Genomic DNA, 19,331 nt, shown 5'->3' with positions numbered 1-19,331 from the left:
AGGCAAGCCTGTGGTACATCTTCTTGATTGATGATTGACGTGGGAGGGCCCAGCTCACTGTGGGTGGTGCCACCCCTGGGTTGGTGTTCCCAGGTGCTGTAAGAAAAGCAGGCTGAGCAAGTAGGTAGTAGAAAGTCAGTAAGCAACATTCCTCCATGGTCTCTGCTTTAGTTCCTGCCTTGAACTCCTGCCCTAGCTTCCCTGGATGTTGGACGACAGTTGCTTTGGTCATGCACGAGTCCTGTGCTTTATCACGGAAGGGAGAGCAGAACTCTGACAAGAGAACAGCCTGAGCAGTGGATGGGCAAGAGAGCCGAGAGTGAGGCCATGTGAGGGAAGACTGTGTGCGCTACCAACCTCAGGGCAAAGTTTCCGTTCCTGCTGCTGACCGAGATGCCTTTCATGCTAGGGATACAGCTAGGTAAGACAGTTAACAGGGGGAGTTTGAGCAGAAATCCGCTTGTAAGAGCTACAAAGTGACCACAGAGAAGGGACATTCACACGTCTTACTTCCTGTCCCAGACCCAGAGCCTAAGAAGGAGGGAATGGCCTGGTGGAAGATGACAGCTTGCTCCAATAGAAGCTACCTGAAGGGCCATCAGTGCCTGCCTGTGGGGAAAGAGGGAATCACTGTTGAGGTGTGGGTTCATCTTTTCTAGGAAGAACGGGGCACAGAAATGGAGACCACGTTCAAGGACAAGAGGGGACTCTTTGGATCCCTTCTTCAGTAATTTTGTTCAAGAGAGCATGCAGCCATCTTCACTTTTCTAATAAAGCTACTCTTAACCTGAAATCAAACAGACTAAATAGAATTACAAACTGAATCCTGGGCAAGGGAGTAGAGATGCTCTGCCTCAAGCCACCATTCCCCCCAGAGCGCGGATGGTGAGATGAGCTTTTGCTCTATGGAGCGAATGAGATCAGCACCCAGGTTCCTAGATGCACCCATACTGCGATGAGATGCATGTGTCTGGATATGGTAGGCTGCAACAAGTGTGCACCCTTGTGATGGTTGATGCATAGTCTCCGTTGTCAAGTTGATTGTGTATGGCACCCACTAAGAGACACGCCTCTCTGTGTGTGGGCTTGCACAGGTATTTTCTGGAAGAATTAAGTGAAGGGGAACATCCATAATGGGTAGCTCCTTCAGGAGGCAGCCTGCCTGTGAAAAGTTTCAAGGGAAATCAGTGCTGGCTTTGCCTGTCTGCTTTCACTTCCTGCTGGTGAGTGCATCTACTCTGTTGCCGCTTTGGAACCCAGCTTCTCAGGCCTTCCCATGTGGACTGAAGAGTAACAGCTCTCCAGAATCCCTCAAACCATCAGTTCTAGATTGGGGCTGCTGAGCCATCCAGCCTGGTCCACTTAACATCTATGGTTTTTAGCCTCTCCAGCGCGCAGAGTGCCACTCTTGAACTACCCAGCCAATATAACACACCCTTTGCTCTGACTCCCTAGACTTTCCCATTAAGACACAGTCTGTTTTTCCACTAAATTTGCCTTTAATGATGTCACTGACTTTGGATGTGGAAACATTAACAAATACAACACAAGCAGACACTTTAAATTATTGAAAATTGGGCTGAAAATGTTGAAATTATTTGTTTACATAAGTGCATACATATGCCACAGTATGTATGTGGAAGTCAGGGGACAGCTTGCTAGAGCTGGTTCTCTCTTTCCACCACGTTGATCCTGGGGCTTGAACTCAGGACAGCAGGCTTGGCAGCCAGGGATTTTATCCACTGAGCCAGCTTGCCAGCCCAAGTAGTTTCAATGCTGTTTCACAGTGTGATTTGCTTTCTCTTGCCTACCTTTGCAACACCTTGCTTGTCTGTTGGGGCCTGGAAGAAGACGTGGGAGAGGGGACAAACTCTTTCAGTTAAGACCCCACATATATGGGGGAGGGGCACCCTTGCTGAACCTACCGGTCCAGGAGCATTTCCTACCGAGCCACCACCGGGCAGTGAGAAATGTTCCTGTTTGTAGTTCCAAGCCCCTGCCCTCCGGAGTTTGTCTAAAGGACAAGCTATTCAAGTAAGAGAGTCCGCCTTCCTGTGTCTCCTCTGTAGACAAGTGATTCTGAAGTAACAGGATGAGACCAGAGTGCCGAGTGGCATGACATCATCCTAGAAAGCAGAGGACAAACCTGCGCCTTGATGTCAACAGTGTCCTGTCCGTCTCACACGAGACCGCCAAAATCATAAGCACACAGCGTCCAGCTGGAGTGCAGATGAGCGCGGATACAAAAGACACCTGGACCCGAAGGAAATTCCCTGCCAGTGTCTCTGGGACTTATTTATGGCATACGCCCAAGGTTACTTCTCAACCTCTTTATATTTTAACTTGGTAATAGAGAACAACAGATCCAGCTGGAGGCAGTTTTAAGAGTTAGCCGGTGTGATTTCCGTGGCAGCTGTCATTTCATGCAAAGGTTATGATAATCTGCTAGGAGAAACCTGCGGGCCAAGCAGAAAGCAGCGCAGATGTTCCAGGTGATCCGTTAGGAGAACCACGGCACAAGCGGAAAGCCGCGTGGATGGGCCTGTGGCTGAGAGGAGCCACTGCAGAGATGCTGGAAGGCAGGCCAGTTCCCACCTCTGAGTGCAGGAAGGATGGCCACAGGGGTACAAAGAAGCCCTGTGTATTTCACCAGCCCCCAAGGGCGTGCTATGCCGCTGCCCAGGAGTGGTTGATGATCCTTCCCAGCAAGGACTCCGCCATCAAGGACTGGGAAAATGATGTTCAATGAATTCTGTTTAATGAGGCTGAGCAGACAGGGACTCACTTTTTTTTTTTAACAGTTTCCATGAAAATGACTAAACATTTCAAAAGTTTAATGTTTAAAAATTCTAAGCCTCAGTTCCCTGGAAAACTGTCTTTTTTTTTTTTTTTCTGACAATGTGGATTGGTTGGGTTATTACTTTTGACACTGTAATGGATTCCAACAGTATAACAGGACAATCATTTCCAGAGTAAATGGGAAGTAGCCAGGACTTGTTTATCGTGGCAGTGGAATTGGTGTGGGTGTGTGTATGTGTGTGCGCGCGTGTGTCTGTCCAAGTGCTGTACTGGTGTGATGCTGTCTGTCATTCCTCAAATGCCATCCACTCACCAAGCAGCTAGATTGACTTGTCAGGGGTCCCCAAGCGTCTCCCCATCTCTGTCTCCCCCATCTAGGACTTACACATGCGTACCGTCATCCTCAGCCTTTCCTGGTGGCTGCTGGGGTTTGAACTGGGGTCTTCATGTTTAGGAAGCCATCACCTTGCTGACTGAGCCATCCTCCAGCCCCTTGACTGTCCTACGAAACATATCTCAGCATCCCGTGGCCTCTGCGGTACTTGGCTCATTTTTCTCCCGGCAGACACCACTGTTCTTTTGATTGCCCTTCCACCCAGCCAGTCCTGGACTGACTTCTTATCTTCTCAGTCCAGCCACCTCTGGCTTCAGATCGGTTTTCACAGAGCCCATCTGTGAGAAGCCTCCACCTGTGCTTCCAGTGTGTCCTCCTACATCCTCAAACACAGCCATAGCTGATGCTTCTCCTTTACTAAGGGTCAGCATAGATGCTGTGTAGCTCCTTGTACAGGTACAGCGAGTCCTTGCTCGCCTTTTGTTCCTCCTTGCTTATCATGGCATCTAAAAGGTGTGGTTTCAACGCACCTCCCCAAGGCTGCAGGTCTCTATCACTCTGCTTTCTAATCCAAGAACCATAGCACAGAGAGACTTGTGGGAGAGAATATTGGACCTGGTGGAACAATCCAGTGATAGAACCGTTTTTCAATCCGTGAGAGACTCTATGTACACGCATCACACACACACACACACACACACACACACACACACACACACACACACACAGAGGCACACATGCATACCACACACACACACACACGCATGCACACACACACACACACATGCACACACACACACAGAGGCACACATGCATACCACACACACACAGGCATACCACACACACACATACACGCATGCACACACACACACACACGCATGCACACATGCACATACACAGAGAGAGACGGCATTGGTGTGAGTCCTAGGTAGGCCTGGTTCTGCCTTGTGATAACTGTGATAATTGACAACTGTTTAATCTCCCGAGGCCTCAGCACATTTATCTCTATAAGGAAGTTATTCTGAGGCCTACTTTAGGGTTAATGTCACCATAAAGGTTAACTCACCGCAAAGGTTAATTCGTGTGTGTAAAGTACCCAGTATAGTTCTTGGCAAACAGACGATACTCAATAAATATTGACCCTCTTTGTTTTCTCCTTCCTCTGTAATTAATCTATGTCTAATTCAGGATATTGTGTTTTAGATATTGCTTGCTTTGAATGAAGGCCGCGTCTAACGAGACCTCCCAATCATTTTTATGGACTTCTTGCTTTTCACGAAGCATGTGCGTAAGGGAAGGGCCAAAACAGGGACCATCAGAACTGCTCTTCAGTTACTTATGGACTGGTGTTTAGCAACGCCTCTCCCAAACTTCCCAAAGGGAATTTGTATCCGTGATCCCCACCTTCAAACATCCACACATTCAGGGATGAAAGAAACTGCCTTTTATTCTCTGCGCCTGGAAGTTTGGTCCTCTGCAAGTGGAGACTGCTTGTTTGTTTCCCATCTGTTTCTGAGACTGGAGAAATGTTAATCCGGGTATTACATTGCTGCAACAGATCACGACCCCATAGTTTCACTACGATATTAGCCACATTTGGCCTCAGTCTTCCCCGCTGTCCTTCTGGCCCTATGTATCGAACCCATCTCGTGCCTTTTTTTTCCTTACCCAACAAATAGCAGGAAGTAGTTTGGAGAAAACTACATCCAAATTCCCAAAATGATTGTTTATAAATGTTTGTTTTCATTTAAAGGGGTATATGATTTAGAGAGCAATATTTTGCATTAGTAAGGATCTTGTTCTCTTGATACAAATTTAAAGTCAATTTTGTTGTACTATGTATATTTACATATATATTTCTACTCTTATTTAAGGCATCATGTTTATGCAGCTCATTTAAAAATGTAATGTATAGTTAAGGAATACAGATTAATAGATAGTCATTTATAGTAATCAAACTTTTCCTTACATTAGTTAGGTTTTCTAGATATACAGAAACATATATATTTCAGTTAGAGAAATAATCTTCCAAGGATCCCATGGTATAACTGGAGGTTTCTCTCCTGCCTGCCAGTTCCCAAATAACCACTCTGAGGCTTAATATTAATTACAAACTGTTTGGACTATTAGCTCAGGCTTATTATTAACTAGCTCTTACAACTTAAATTAACCAATTTCTATTAGGCTATATTTTACCATGAGGCTCATGGCTTGTTACCTCACATCTTGTTTCTCTAGTGGCTGCTGGCATCTCCCCGACTCTGCCTTCTTTTTCCGTGTATTCAGTTTGGCTCTCCCACCTAGCTATATTCTGCCTTGCCATAGGTCAAAGCAGTTTTTTTATTAACCAATGGTAATAAAAGATATTCACAGGACACAGAGGGGCATCCTATATCACCATGGTATAGATCTGAGCCAATGATCCAGGGCTTGAGTTCAGTCACACTCCCAGTCTCTACTCAATATCAAGCAAGAAAGCCAGTATTTGCCCCCTAACGGACATTTGACTATGTCTCAAAGCAGCCTGGTTATATGAACACCTCATCTCGTCTATGTCTCATCATCAACTCACTATTCAAGGAAAACTTCAGAAAATAAAGGTGAGTGGGCCTCAAAGAGATAGTCACCCAAGGTCACTTAAGTGTCCATGGCAGAACCAAAGCTTGGAGTAAACCCATGTGTCCTGACCTCTGGTCCAGGGTTCTTGCTAGGGCACCGCATTTCCGCATCTCAATTAAACATAATTCACAGTGGATCTCTGCTGCTAGAAAATTTCTTAGGACCATCTCCTTGGGCTCTGGCCTTCTCCTAGGTTTCCATTGTTTGTTTGACCTGTAGCCAGTTGCTTCTAGATGCTCATCCTTTTTATCCCACCAGGGTATGAAGACTACATAAACCTATATCCCCAAGTATCCGTTCCCCTAAAATCTGTAGGTCCCAGGAGAACTGAGGGAGAATAAGCTATAATCCTCAGCCTTCTAAATCAACACCGTCTAATTGTGAGGCAGCGCCGGATCTGTGTGGACTGTCTAGACTCTGTATGATGTTCCGCGGACTTTATAGTAACCATGCCATTCCTGGGCCTAAGCTTCAGTGTGTTATTTTGTTTTAGGACCCTCCATCCCTACACCACACACAAGACAAGGACTCCATCATTGAACTAATTGCTATTTTTCTCTCTACATTTTATTTTGAGACAAGGTCTCACTAAACTGTCCCAGCTGGTCTGGAATTTGGGACATTGTCCTGCTTCAGCCTCCTGAGTGCTAAGATCACAGGCATGCCTGGAGCCTTCTTTTTTTTCAACACATGGTTCCTAAGTTTAGAGCCTCCTAGAATGGTCTAACTGTTGTGGCAGATGATGTTCCACATTAGTATGAATTTTGTCTGATTTATTTTCAAGTGTGCACGTTTCTCATGTAAAGCATGCATATATAGGACACCGGGTGTAGACATATTTAAGTTACTGCGCCATAGGGTATATGTCTACAGTCAGGAATTTCTCAACTCAAAGACAGAGGGCTGAAGCCAGTGGGAAAGCTTGGCTTATTCTGTCTGGTCTGTCGGTCTCTCGAGCCAGCTTCCTGCACAGTGCTGTTGCATGAACACGTCCTCCAAAGTTCATGTTTGGGAAGATAATCACCAGTGCCGTGATGTTGAGATGTGAGACCTTGAAGAGGGGCTTTGGTCATGAAGCTCTGCCCTCAGGACTGGACTAATGTCATTGTCACAGAAGGTTTGTTGTCACAAGAGAGATATAAAAACAAGCACCTGTCAGTCCTAACCTTCTTGTCGGTAACTGTCCATCTCAGGATGTCCAGGAAGAAGGCCCCTGTGGGTGCCGTCCCTTGGCTTTGGGATTCTCAACTCCCAAAGTGAGCAAATAGTCTCTTTTCTTTATATGATACCAGTCTTGAGTATTCTGTTAGGGCAGCACAAAAACAGAGAGATAGGCAGTGTGTGCAGAGGGTGGGGCCTCTACCATCTGTAAGGAAGCTTATACCCCTCAAACAGGTCAGATGGCTGGTCTCTGGAAGGTACAGGTACCAGGACCTTCTGAGTTGTGTGTGTGTGTGTGTGAGAGAGAGAGAGAGAGAGAGAGAGAGAGAGAGAGAGAGAGAGAGAGAGAGAGGGAGAGAGAGAGAGAGAGAGGGGTGGGCAGGGGTGCAGGGAGGAAAATAAGGTAGGGTGTGTGAGCTCGTTCTGGGCTCTGGCTGAGGTCTTCCTTCTTGGGTAGTCTGCCTTTGCAAGAGCCATTGTCCCAAGAGCTCCTGTAGCTGTACTATAGAAGCTGTAACATAGAAGACTCCAGAGTGTCCTCCTGTCTACTGGCCTGGGTGACTGATGTTTACATCTTAATCAGAGGCTCATTTATATTTTTTCTTGTTTTAGTATCTAATTTTTTGGAGACAGGGTCTCACGCTGCCATAGGGTAGTTTCGGACTTGCTATGTGGCCAAAGTTGAACTTGAATGCCTGATCCCCCTGCCTCCACTTACACATGCTGGGAGCACTGGATTGCAGGTGTACCACCATACCTGATTTATGTGGTGGTCGGGCTGGAACCCAGGGCCTTGTGCAGGGTAGGCAAATGTGATACGACTGAGTCATATACTCAGCCTGAGGTTCATTTTTCTCTGGAGACAGTGCTTTTTGAAAATATTAACCATTTTTATTTGTAATCTTTGTATTTGCCGATTATCTTCCCCAGTACCATAAGTGATAGACGAGGCATATGGTACTTCTGGCAGGGGGAGGGAGGCTTGCTGGGGATCGAACCCAGGGCCTCACACTTGCTAAGCACATTCTCCGCCATTGAGCCACAACCCCAGACTAAACAAATTCTTTTTATAAATGAGTTACAATATAAGAATTGCTATCTGATAGAAAGGAGGAAGGGGGAGTCCTCTTGTCCAAGCTGTCAGTTAGGTTTGCTTTCATTGATCTTCTGGAGTAAAATTGTCTAGAAAGGACAGAGTTCACCCTTCTCTCTTCTAAGTAGATAATAGTTTCTTGTATGACTCATCAGCAGGCAAGCTGTAGCTCCCATTCCAACTGCCCTGCACGGTGTCTCTGCCTGGACCACAAATGCCTGGCAGATTAAAAATGGCTTACAGTACAGGAAGTTGGGAAAGACTAAATTAGTGGTCTTCAGCTCTGCTTAGTGGGTCCAACGCACGAAATGATGCATATACATCATTTTCTTCTTTGTTTGTGAAAAAGAGCCTCACACTGTACCCCAGGCTGGCCCAGTTCTCATCAGCTCTAGGGCTGCAGAATGTAGCTACCGAGGCGGCCTTCAGAGCCTTGCAGGGGTTGTCTTGGTAGAAGTCAGGTGACCGTGTGGTAAGGAGGCTGCCTGGAGGGGGGGGGTCTCCCTAACCAGACATGCCCACAACCAACACTTAGGACTCGGGGAGCAGTGCCACAGTGATCGTTCTGAGAACGCATTACAGGGAAGGCTGCTGGCCAATCGCGCTAGCTTCTCCCACACCTCTCTGAACAGAGACAAGGAATCCATTCTCCTTCCCCTGGGTCTGGCTGGACCTGCGTCTGTTTTGATTTCAACAAGAACAGAGCTGTGCCAGTTTGAGGACACAACCTGCAGCCTTTATTCTTGTTCCCGTTGAAGCCGGCTGCCATGTGGTACCAATGTTCAAGGGACACTGCTTAATTAATGAAGGGCACAAGGCTAAAGACCTGGACTCTGCGGATTAATGGGCTGTATTTCTAAGCTCCAATCTGAATCTGGCCGTAGGAGTGACTTGGCAACCCACAGTTGACCACTGGAACCAACTGCCGTTTTAATAGTTAAGGCATTGTTGACTTAAGCCATTATGCTTGGAGGTGGTCAGTTTACATCTCATGAGGTGACTATATAATCACGCATCACTTAGCAACAGAGACCCACACAAGGAAACAATAGAGACACACACCAAGAAGTGATTTTGACTTTGTGGGACCACCTTAGAGTCTACACCCATACTGTTTGTGTGTGAGTGGTGTGTGTGTGTGTGTGTGTGTGTGTGTGTGTGTGCATACATGCGTGTGTGCCCTTGAACTGTGAGCTAGCATAACCCCCACTCCCCTTTCCTTAAATTTCCTTGGTCAGGGTATTTTCTCACCCAAACAGGAAAAGAAAATAAGACAGCATCTTATTTCCTAGAACCTGTTCGAGATCCCCCTTAGGGTGGCAGAGGGCTATTAAGCATCAGGAGGAATTAAGGTTACTAATTAACAGACTTCACAACAGGCCTTTATCTGGGATTATCTTGGCAGGCCCAATGTCATCAAGAGAGGCCTTAAAGGGGGAAAAGCTGAGTCAGAGGGAAGGGATGTGTGTGAGGAACTGCCCTGCTGGGGGAGGAAGGGTGGCCCGGGCTCAAAGCCCAGAGAGCAAAGGACCAAGGGCCCCCAGAGCCTAGAGAGACAGACACAGCCTCACCCAGACCCTGCTGAGGGGCACAGCCTCACCGGCGCCTGGATTTTAGCTCAGGGAGACCCACTCTGGATGTATGAACTAGAGAACTTCAGGATAACTGATGCGTGTTGGTTTATGGCACCAGAGTCGTGTTAATTTTATAAAAGGCCCACAGAAAACTAATAGGACAGACATGCTGCCCTAATTTAGAGCAGAGCCATCTTGGGCTCAGGTGGCCGAGAGGGCTTCCCACAGCAGTTTTGTGATTTCCCCCACATCACCTGGCACGGGAAACGCTGGAGTTGCAAGCTTAGCTCTTTCGTAGGATAGGAAGGTTTACATTTCACAGGCCTAGACGCAGTGAGTTAGGGTGGAGCCTTGCTCCCTCCTTGTTCCAGATGTGACTGTCATTTCCGATGACTTCACCTGTAAGAGTCCACACAGACTTTTCCGAAGGTCAGCTCATCTGACTAATTTTTAGCACAATGCCAGGGAGGGTGAAACGCCAGCAAACAGATTACGATGCTGTCCACCTATATTACACCCCCCCCCAGTGGGGGAGAGGAGGCATACAGAGGCCAGATCTCTCGTTCCCACCCTCCATCCTGTGAATATGCTACAGAACTCTGCTTAGTTCAACTGACCGCGTCTCTTTACAGTGTTGTGGGATATTTGTACATTGTGTGAAGCTGTATTGCTGTGATTGGTGTAATAAAAACTGAACGGCCAATAGCTAGGCAGGAGTTATAGGCAAGATTCCTAGGGAAAGGAAGGAAGAGGTAAAGGAATTTAGGTGCTTGAAGGATGCTAGGAGAGACAGAGAGGAATCAAGAATGGCAAGATGGAAGAGAGGTGATGCTATGTGATAGAATGTAGGTAATTATAAATGGGTTAATTTAAGCTGTAAGAGCTAGTTAGGAACAAGCCTAAGCTATGGGCTGAGCTTTCATAATCAGTAAGTCACTGTGTTATTATTTGGGAGCTGGCTGGCGGGACCAAGAATGACCGGTTACGTTACAGAGCCTCAGAAGAGCCATAAGCATGGTATGATGGAGCACAGAGGGCAGAGTTCCTTATGCCCACAAGGGAGACCAATTATCTGGCGTGAGTCAGGGCCTTCCCATTTTCCTTGTCTTCCCCTTGCATTTTAGAAACCTGTAGCTTGAATTCCACATTTGGAATCCATGCTTTGTCACTGGCCACTAACCTTGAAAATAAAGCCTTTCTTGAGTCAGAAGTCAGATTATTTTCAGCATTTTAAATAAAGACTGTCATTACTCTCACCAAGGATCACTCTGAGCTGTGAGTGGTCCAGGAGTATAATAGGAACAGCTCGGCATAAGTCACTGTGAACCGCCTCTGAGGAACACTGCGCAGTTCCTCTAACGGTGACCAGAGGGTTGTCCTTCTGGGCTGGCTAATTACTTTTGTTCCAATCTGACTCAAGTCAGGATCACCTGGGAAGAGAACGTCTCAGTTGAAAACATGTCTCCCTCAATATTGGCCTATTGGAAAGCGTAGGGGGTCATTTTCTTGATTAATGAGTGACGGGGAGGACCCGGTCCACTATGAGCGGTGTCACCCCTGGGTAGGTGGTCCTGGACTGTAAAAGGAAGCAGGTTGAGCAAGTCATGGGGAGCAAGCCAGGAGGTAGCATTTCTCAATGATCTCTGCCTCAGTTCCCACTCTGACATGGCTCAGTTGATGGACTGGGACAGGGAAGTGCAAGCCAATGAAACCATTCCCTCCCTAAGTTGCTTTTTGGTCAGAATGTTTTAGCACAGCAACAGAAAGCAAACAATGATACTCAAGAGTTTGGGGTACATGGGGTCTAGCCATACGGGCTATTCAGATATTCATGACTTCAAACTGACTAGAGCAGTCACTCTCAGTTAGAGGACAGATGTGACTCCAGGGGTGGCTTAGTGTAGGCTCAGGATCTGACCAAAGAAATGGGCTGAAAGTCTCTCTCTGGCACTGTGACTCTTAGAGATTCCATAGCCTTTAAAACAACAACAACAACAACAACAAAACAAAAAACCTCTATGTTGAAAAAAACATAACACAATAAAGTGGTATAGGAAGTAATATGTTGTTGTCTTGTAGGGTGATAAGATAACCAATAACTGATTTTAGGAAAACCCTGGGTTCTAGGTAGAAAGCAAATGCTTGAAGATATTAGTCATTTTAAAACAGAATGCCAAAGTTACCAAATCAACACACTCACCAGGCCACACAATTCCCACACACTGGGATGGAGGCCTCTCTTACTCTAAGCCCTTGCTCCTGGGAGCTTGTTGGGTGCCTGGTCCTTGTGTCCCTGGAGCCCCTGGGATGCTCTAAGAACAGTGATGCCGTTTCCAGATTTGCTAACCAGCCCTCCATTACCGTTTGCCAACTTCTGCCTTTCCCCACGTGGTTCCAATATCAAAATATTCCGTCCATCTGTCCCAGAGGGTTTGGACTTTCTCTTCATTTGTGCTTCTTGAAATAATATGCTCCCCAGGCACAGACTGTTCCTTCATCAGTTAAACAAAAGGTCAAGCATTTATTAGTCTGCGTATAAACACAACAACAAAGGGGCCCTTGTGAAAATGGAATGCTCGGTTTGGAGAGAACACAGACTGGATCCTCGCAGATCTGGCAGGTTCCCTCGGATTTCGTAGCCTTTGAAGGCGTTGACGCTGCTGTTGCTGGAGTTCTCCAGCCTCGTTCCTCACCTCTGGGAGCCCTCTGAGGTGCAAGGGCCTTCCTTCACCACGCCTGGAAATGCAATTTCTTTTCCAGCTCAAACACATTGACAAGTGGTTGAGAGGAACCACCTAATCCTATGGAGAGAACGTGGAAGGCGCCCAGTTGCTGCACAAATAATGAACACAAGAAAGGAACCATAACTTTTGCTGCTCACTAGAGGCCGTTTTACCCAGATGTGATCTTCAGTCGGGGGGTGGGGGGGCGCAGACTCCAGACGTCTTCATGCTCTTCAGTGCCAACAATCTAATGAGGCTCTCATGCCCTGCACCGGCCCACTGCTCCACACGTTCCACTCAGCCTTCTCCTACTCGGATAGCCCCAGACATTGCAAACCATCCCTCGCTGGGGAAAAAAAAAGAACCTCTGCCTCAGTGGAACACCCAGGCCTGCATTTAAGGCTCAGTGTAGATATCTGTGCTGTGTGGGAGGTGATTTTGGTACTCTTTCTTAGTGGAATCCCCCTTGCTTTTTTTAAACCCAAGAACTGAAGAGCTGGGTTCATAGGATTGCATGTCCTAGATGCTCTCAGCCACAGCCTGTCCTAGAGAACTGGCCACCGTGCTCCCCTGCTCCTTTAAGAGGTCGTAGGCGAGTGAAGTCACCACCTCACAGACCTCAGATCTCTTATGAGTTTGGATGTACGTAACACCTGTTGAGACCAGCCTTATCAATCCACGTGCCCTTTCTGGCTAAAATGGCCTCAGCGTACATGAAAGTAGGGTCAAGCTTGCTGGTCGTCTTCTTGTTTTGAGCCAAGGTCCTGCTACAAGCACAGCGCGGGCGGGCTCATGTGCTCACCCCAGCAGGCAAGACTGAGCTGTCTTCTCCTTTTTCTTATTCTAACTCTCCTCCTCCTCTCTTCTCCCCCTTGCTATTCTTCACCTGCCACCTCCACTTCATCTTCCGTCCCAACCTGCCTTGTCTTCTTATCCAAAGCTGGTGCCAGAAAGCGGGTGGGGCTCAGGAAAAGACCCACGGGCGCATCGACTACCTAAATACCTACTTTATTGCTGTGAATTCCTTTGGAATGCGGCAGGAAGTCACGTGGCAGGGCATTTTTAACTTGATGTCAACTTGCATTAGTTTGTAAATACGCAAGTGAATATCGGGCCCTGAAATTTAACCGTCTGCCCTTTCCTCAGGAAGCAGAGAGTACACGTCTTTGGAGCTGAAAGAAGCACACGTCTGCTTCCAGAGCCGGCTGCTCCAACTCACTGTTTTAGGTTCTTCTGCTACTATGTGCCCCATTTACACACACACACATGCACGCGCGTGCGCACACACACACACACACACACACACATGAGTGGGGAGATTGAGAGAGAGAACTAAAATATTAATTATTCTTTTTACCGGTCTTAGAATAATTGCTGACTTCCCGTTAGGAGAATGAATGAAACAAGTGAGTTACTCAGTTACCTATGAGAGTATAGGAAAGTACCTCCAGTTTCCATGCTCTAGGTAGATCTCCCTTCCTCCCGTTTCTTTATTGAAGAAGTTCCTCATCTTTAGATGCTGCCTCTTGAAGCCTTCACTCAGGGCTATCCCCTTCCCTCCCCCATTGCCACTCTTCCCAGGGCTTCGCTTGCCTTGGTTTTGTTTGGCTGTGCGCCCCTCTTTTACTCCTTACAGTGCAGGTTTCTTCACCGTGGGAAAAGCCCCCTTCATCCCCAGAGACCTCAGCTCAGGCATCTTAAGGAGAGCCCTGAAGCATTCGCTCTCTTGGGAGAGGTTGTCTACCGGCTCAGGTTCGGGGTGGCACAGACTGGAGACCAACTGTCTACCCGCGCAAGATGCCCATTAGGATGTCAAGGTGGATGTGGGCACCTAAGTCAGAGCCGGGTGGAGCTGAGGTGTGGAACTGAGAGGAAGTGAGAGACATAGAGTCGGGAGGTACCAGTGCGGACGTAAGAAGGAAGACCGAGGGAATGGGTGAGAGCAAACCTGTGAGGATAATGGCTTGCTGGGACCAAGGGCGAACCTGGAAGAGAGTCAACATTTGCGAGCTGGAGGATGGATGAAGTCTAGTGGTGGATGCTGGGAAAGAATGGCTTGAGGAATAAGCAGAGAGTGTGAAGGGAACATGGTGACAGAAGTCCTGAGCAGTGTCAAGTTCAAGATGGGGAGAGTGGGAAGTGGGGCCAAACGGAAGAGCAGCAGGATGGCAGCTCTAAGGGCACAGGGGCACAGGAAAGGGGTCCTGCTCCTCCAAGAGTTCTATTTTCAAACAAAGGGTTGGTAAAACCCGTGAGATGCAGGAACCCGACCTCCAGTGAGAACATCTGATCCCATCAAGCCTCCCCAGGAAGGCCACATTCTAATTTAAATTTGCCTGCTCCCCGTATAAGAAAGGCTGAGAAATTGAATGTGAATTTTTGTCCACAGCCCAGACTCTTTCAGTGGGTTAATCAACTCCAGATCACAGCCTCCCTGGACGATGAAGCCTTAGCTTGTGTGTGCGCCTGTGGAAGACCCCTCTGAGAAGTCCTTAGGCCATATAGAGAAGATTACCCATCACGGAGCCTCTGAGAGAACCACTCAACGGTAAGCTACCTTGAGATAGGTGTTCTGATTTATTGCCACCGTAATAATGGTTATCAGGTTTGTGCTCATTTATAATTTTACTTTTACTTATAATGAGGTAAAACAGACCTTCTTTCTAAAGTAGATTAGTGAATATCAACACAGAAACAGTAACATATTTCTACTTACTTGTTTTGATTTTGGAAAGAAGAGACACTTATCTGCCTCCAAGACCACTTGTCCTTCCTCCCACTCATCCATCTATCCAGGTCTCTGTTTTATCAAAACATTTAAAAAGCCCTCCCATGGATTTTTATGCTTGTTTCTTGTTCTTCTCCTTTCTTTCTTTGTTCTGCCAAGGTCTCACACTGTAGCCCATGCTGGCCTTGAACTTGCAGTAATCCTCCTGTTCCAGCCTCCCCAGTGCTGAGGTTTCAAGTATGTCCATCATCCCCGCTTTCTCCCCACCCCTGAGTTTATATGTGTGTGCATAAAGTTATTTTTTTAATTCTTTGACAGATTCATACATGTCAAAAATAATTTTGGTAATTTTTACCCTTTCTACAATGTGAGCATGTTTGTGGAGGTGATTAAATGTGGAGGGCAAAGGTCAACCTTGAGCGTCATTTCTTCTGGTGGTTTCCACTGTTTTTTTTTTTTTTTTTTTTGAGGTAGCATCTCACGCTAGCCTGGAACACACAGAGAAGCCTAGACTATCCAGTCAGTAAGTCACAGAGTTTCATCTGCCACCATGGGCTCAGCACTAGGGTGATGAACACGTGTTACTATGCCTGACTTTTCAATGGCTTGAACCCCGGTCCTGGGCTCGTATGGCAAACACTTTACGACTTAGCTATCTGCCTAGTCACGTTTTTTAAGACTCTGGGTTTGCAAAGATGAATAAGATTAGGCGAACACGGTCCCCATTCAGTAATAGGAATCTGATCTGGAATATCATTACAATTAGGCCCGGGGAATCAGGATAGTCAGCATATTGTTTTAAAACGAAACCTGAAGCTCTACTTGAGGAAGCAAGCCCGCACGTCTTCTGTTTGTTCACGCTCCCTGACACGATTGCTGTCACTGATAAATGTCAAAGGGGAGAGGGATATTTTTGGAGCTGAGTTTTTTACTCTCTTACAAAAATAGACTCCAAACACATACGCATATGTCACAGAAAGAGCATGGGCTAATATTTCTGCACAGGGATGGGTATTAGCATATTTCTAAAGTTCACACTTACCTTTGCGGTTGTCGGTTGTAATCATCTGTTGATTTGAATTCCTTATTTTATGACGACAATCAAGATCTATTGGTGTGATGCAAATTTCACGACTATATAAGGAGTTTATAGGCAGAGAGCTCCTACAGAAGGCTGTGTGAGTCAATGTTTTCATAGAACTATCTTCAGGAAAGCTGGGAGCCTCCTTCAACCACTAAGTGGAGATCCCTGATAACAAGGACACAAAAGCCATCGTCAAACTCATCGTGAATGTTTTATTTTTAGGCAGTTGGTCTCTCTTGAGAATGAGAGTCCAAGTTTCTATTTACATTATGTTTATATATAAGTACATAGTTTTAATTTAAAATTATAATTTTAATTACACTAGGTTTATACTCTGGGGGATTAAAAATAGACATTAAGGCAAAGCACAGACCAGTCAAATTTGTCCCTATGGTGTGATTTGGACCTTAAATGTCCCCCACAGGCCATATGATGAAAGTTTGTGTCATATCAGAGTTGGAGGACCTTTAAGAGGTTGGAGGAGCCTAGTGAGAGAAAGCTAGATACTTTGGAAGTATATCCTTGAAAGGGATATTGGGCCCCTAGTTCCTTCCTTTTCACTTCTCCGTTGCCCCGAGGTACATAGCTCTCTTCTCCCCCGGTGCCTCTGCCATGGCGTTTTGTGCCACCAGGAGTCCAAAAGCAATAGTGCCAAGCAGCCTGACCCCTCTGAAACACAAACCCACTCAACCTTCCTTTCAATCTTCTTGGGTGTTTTGTCAAAGCGAGGAGAGCTGGTTCACATGCCAGTGTCGTCATGGTCTTTCTCCTCGGGTCCCCCTGTTCCTCTCGGAAGCTCCCCTGGACTGTTCAGGGTGGAGAAGGGGCCCACGTTAACCTGATGGCTGCCCAGAAAGGGAAAGGTGGTGTGCTTTTCATGGGCCAGAGGAAGCAAAGCTTTCTCTAGGCTTGGTGCGGAAGACCGTGCTCGTCCCGCTGGCAGACATGACGTCATCTTAAACACGAGGCTGTGCTCTCTTGAGTTGAAGACCACTGAGGGCAGTGTCAGGCAGCAGAGGCAGGGGCTGCTTGAACTCTCCGCGCTCTCCTCTGACTGGCAGCTTGGTGAGCGGGGACTAGCCCTGGGGGCCTCATCTGCCGTCTGTTTTCTTACTCGCCTGCAGTTGGAGTCTGATCTGCTGCTGTAACAACAACAACAAAAAATCCCAGTTACAGTTACAGAGGCCTTCCCTGGATCCGGAATGAAGAGAGCTGCGCTGTGCCGACGTCTTCCCCGTTCCTCATCAGGGCTGAAGAGCAGTCCTTGTCTGGACGCATCGTTTCTACATCCAAGAGAAAATGGCCCAGAGGGCTGGAGAGTGACGATGGCTCCTAGAGCGTTGGGTCAGATGAAGCGTGATCACAGTCACCCAAAGGAAACAATCCGGGCCAGATGTCAAGGATGCAAAGGCTGCACATGTTCCCTGAGGAGGCAGGACACATTGTTCTGCCCTCTAAAGGAGAGGGGATGTTGGGAAGGAAAACAAATACACCAGTGTCTTGTTGCTGTGCACTGCCGCTCCCCCCCCCATATTCCTCTGCTGACCGTCCCAGCTGTCCCTCAGCCCAGCCTCAGGAGGGCACTTGGAGGTTCCTACAAAGGACACCAGCGCTTCAGACAGTGGCTGGAGAAACTGTGGCCCCCCACTCGGCCCTGTCTTGTTCTTATTAGCCCCAGTGCAGGAAACAGAGGGGGCTAGAGAGAACTGAAGTTGGGATGGGTGTGAGACAAATGAGAGAAACTGGCTCTTCTCATTAACCAAAGAGTGTTCACTTGGGAAGTGTCCCAGGCCAGCGATGGAGTAACTTTTAGGTACATGGCTGGGGAGCTGTGCTGAGGAGAATGTGATTAGGCCTGCCCATCAAGACCATCATCCTCTTCGATGACCATTGACGAGTGGGTCTTGTACTGACTGGATTCAGGAAACTTTCCTAAGCGGGGGAAGACTCCAACTAATTTGCACACTAAAAAGACCCAGGCTAGGACGTGGCTCAGTTGGTAGGATACATGCCATGCATTGAGGAGCCTTGGGTATGATCTCCAGCCTACAAACTTGGCATGGTGGTACATGCCAGTAATTTCAGCACTTGAATGGCAGAGGCAGGAGGATCAGAAGTTCAAGGTCAAGGCCAGCCCGGGCTACAGGAGACCTTGTCTTAAAAATGAAATGCCCCTACAGCCAGGAAGCCTCTTGTCCCTTTTCAGTCACCCTGGGAAGAAACCTCTTCTCTCCTTCATTCACATGTGGAATCCCAATTAAATATAGTAAACGAAGGAAAGCTCCTACACTGAGATATTCTCCCCGGCCCTTCTGTTTTATTGGCTGTCTGGATTTATTGCTCAAGAACGGCCTCCTTTTCCACCCTTCCCTATTAACCATCAAGATAAAAGCCCCACAGAGCACGGGGAACTCCTCCCGTTCTCTTCGCCGGTCGTGAGGAAGGCGGAGCAGGAGCAGGCTGCCTTTACAGCAGACAGCTGTTGACGGAGCCCAGCCTGCCCTGCACCCAGGCTGCGTTCCTGCTAGGAATGCAAACTGCAGCGGCAGAACTGCCTTTAATAACCGCCGGAGCCCAGAGCGAATCTGCTTGGGCACTAGAAGAGAAACAGAGTGGTTTTAGAGCAGATGCATGTTCTTAGCGGGGTTAGCTTGTAAAGCAATAAAACATAGTTCCCCTCCTCATCACAGCAGCTCGAGTAAACAGTGTCCCGTAAGACAGCGAGATTCTATCACCATTCCATGGAATATTTTGCCCGCACCACAGGATCAAACCCAAGTTAGTAGCACATAGAGAACGTACTTGAATTCTCTGGAGCACTGTACGACATTGGGAGCAAACAACGTATGTCTCCGTGGCTATAAACAAAGGTGTCATGTTTGCAAAACAGATCCTATATGTAGAAAGTCTATAAACGGGCTGAAATATGGATTTCTCTGGTTGAGATGATGTGAGCTATTTCCAGTCTTCCCAGGGATGGTTTCCCTTTCTCTGTAAACGGGAGTTGGAGTCGTCTGCTCACCGCTGCTCCCTGAGCTGAGCTCTGCCCGACCTTCCTCATGACCTTGAGAAAATCAAGGGCTCCAGGCCTCTGTGTCACTTGCTGGTGGTGGCATACACCCGTCACACGAAAGGTCGAGGCAAGGGGTCTGAAAAAAAAAAACAGTAATAAGAAAAAAATCAGATAGGAGGGACAGATTGAATCAGGGCTTTTCT

The 19,331-nt window shown here is 47.3% G+C and overlaps 1 non-coding gene across 1 annotated transcript; it reads left to right on the top strand.

The window, feature by feature from the left end:
* The first annotated feature begins 480 nt into the window (after positions 1 to 480).
* LOC142836684 (small nucleolar RNA SNORD22) lies at positions 481 to 596 on the top strand. Its single transcript, XR_012908150.1, has one exon. It is a non-coding gene; the product is annotated as a small nucleolar RNA SNORD22 (small nucleolar RNA).
* Positions 597 to 19,331: the final 18,735 nt, after the last annotated feature.

Source organism: Microtus pennsylvanicus, chromosome 16 (assembly GCF_037038515.1).
Source record: "Microtus pennsylvanicus isolate mMicPen1 chromosome 16, mMicPen1.hap1, whole genome shotgun sequence".
Taxonomy (NCBI): Eukaryota; Metazoa; Chordata; class Mammalia; order Rodentia; family Cricetidae; genus Microtus; species Microtus pennsylvanicus.
This window is presented reverse-complemented; position numbering and strand designations above follow the sequence as displayed.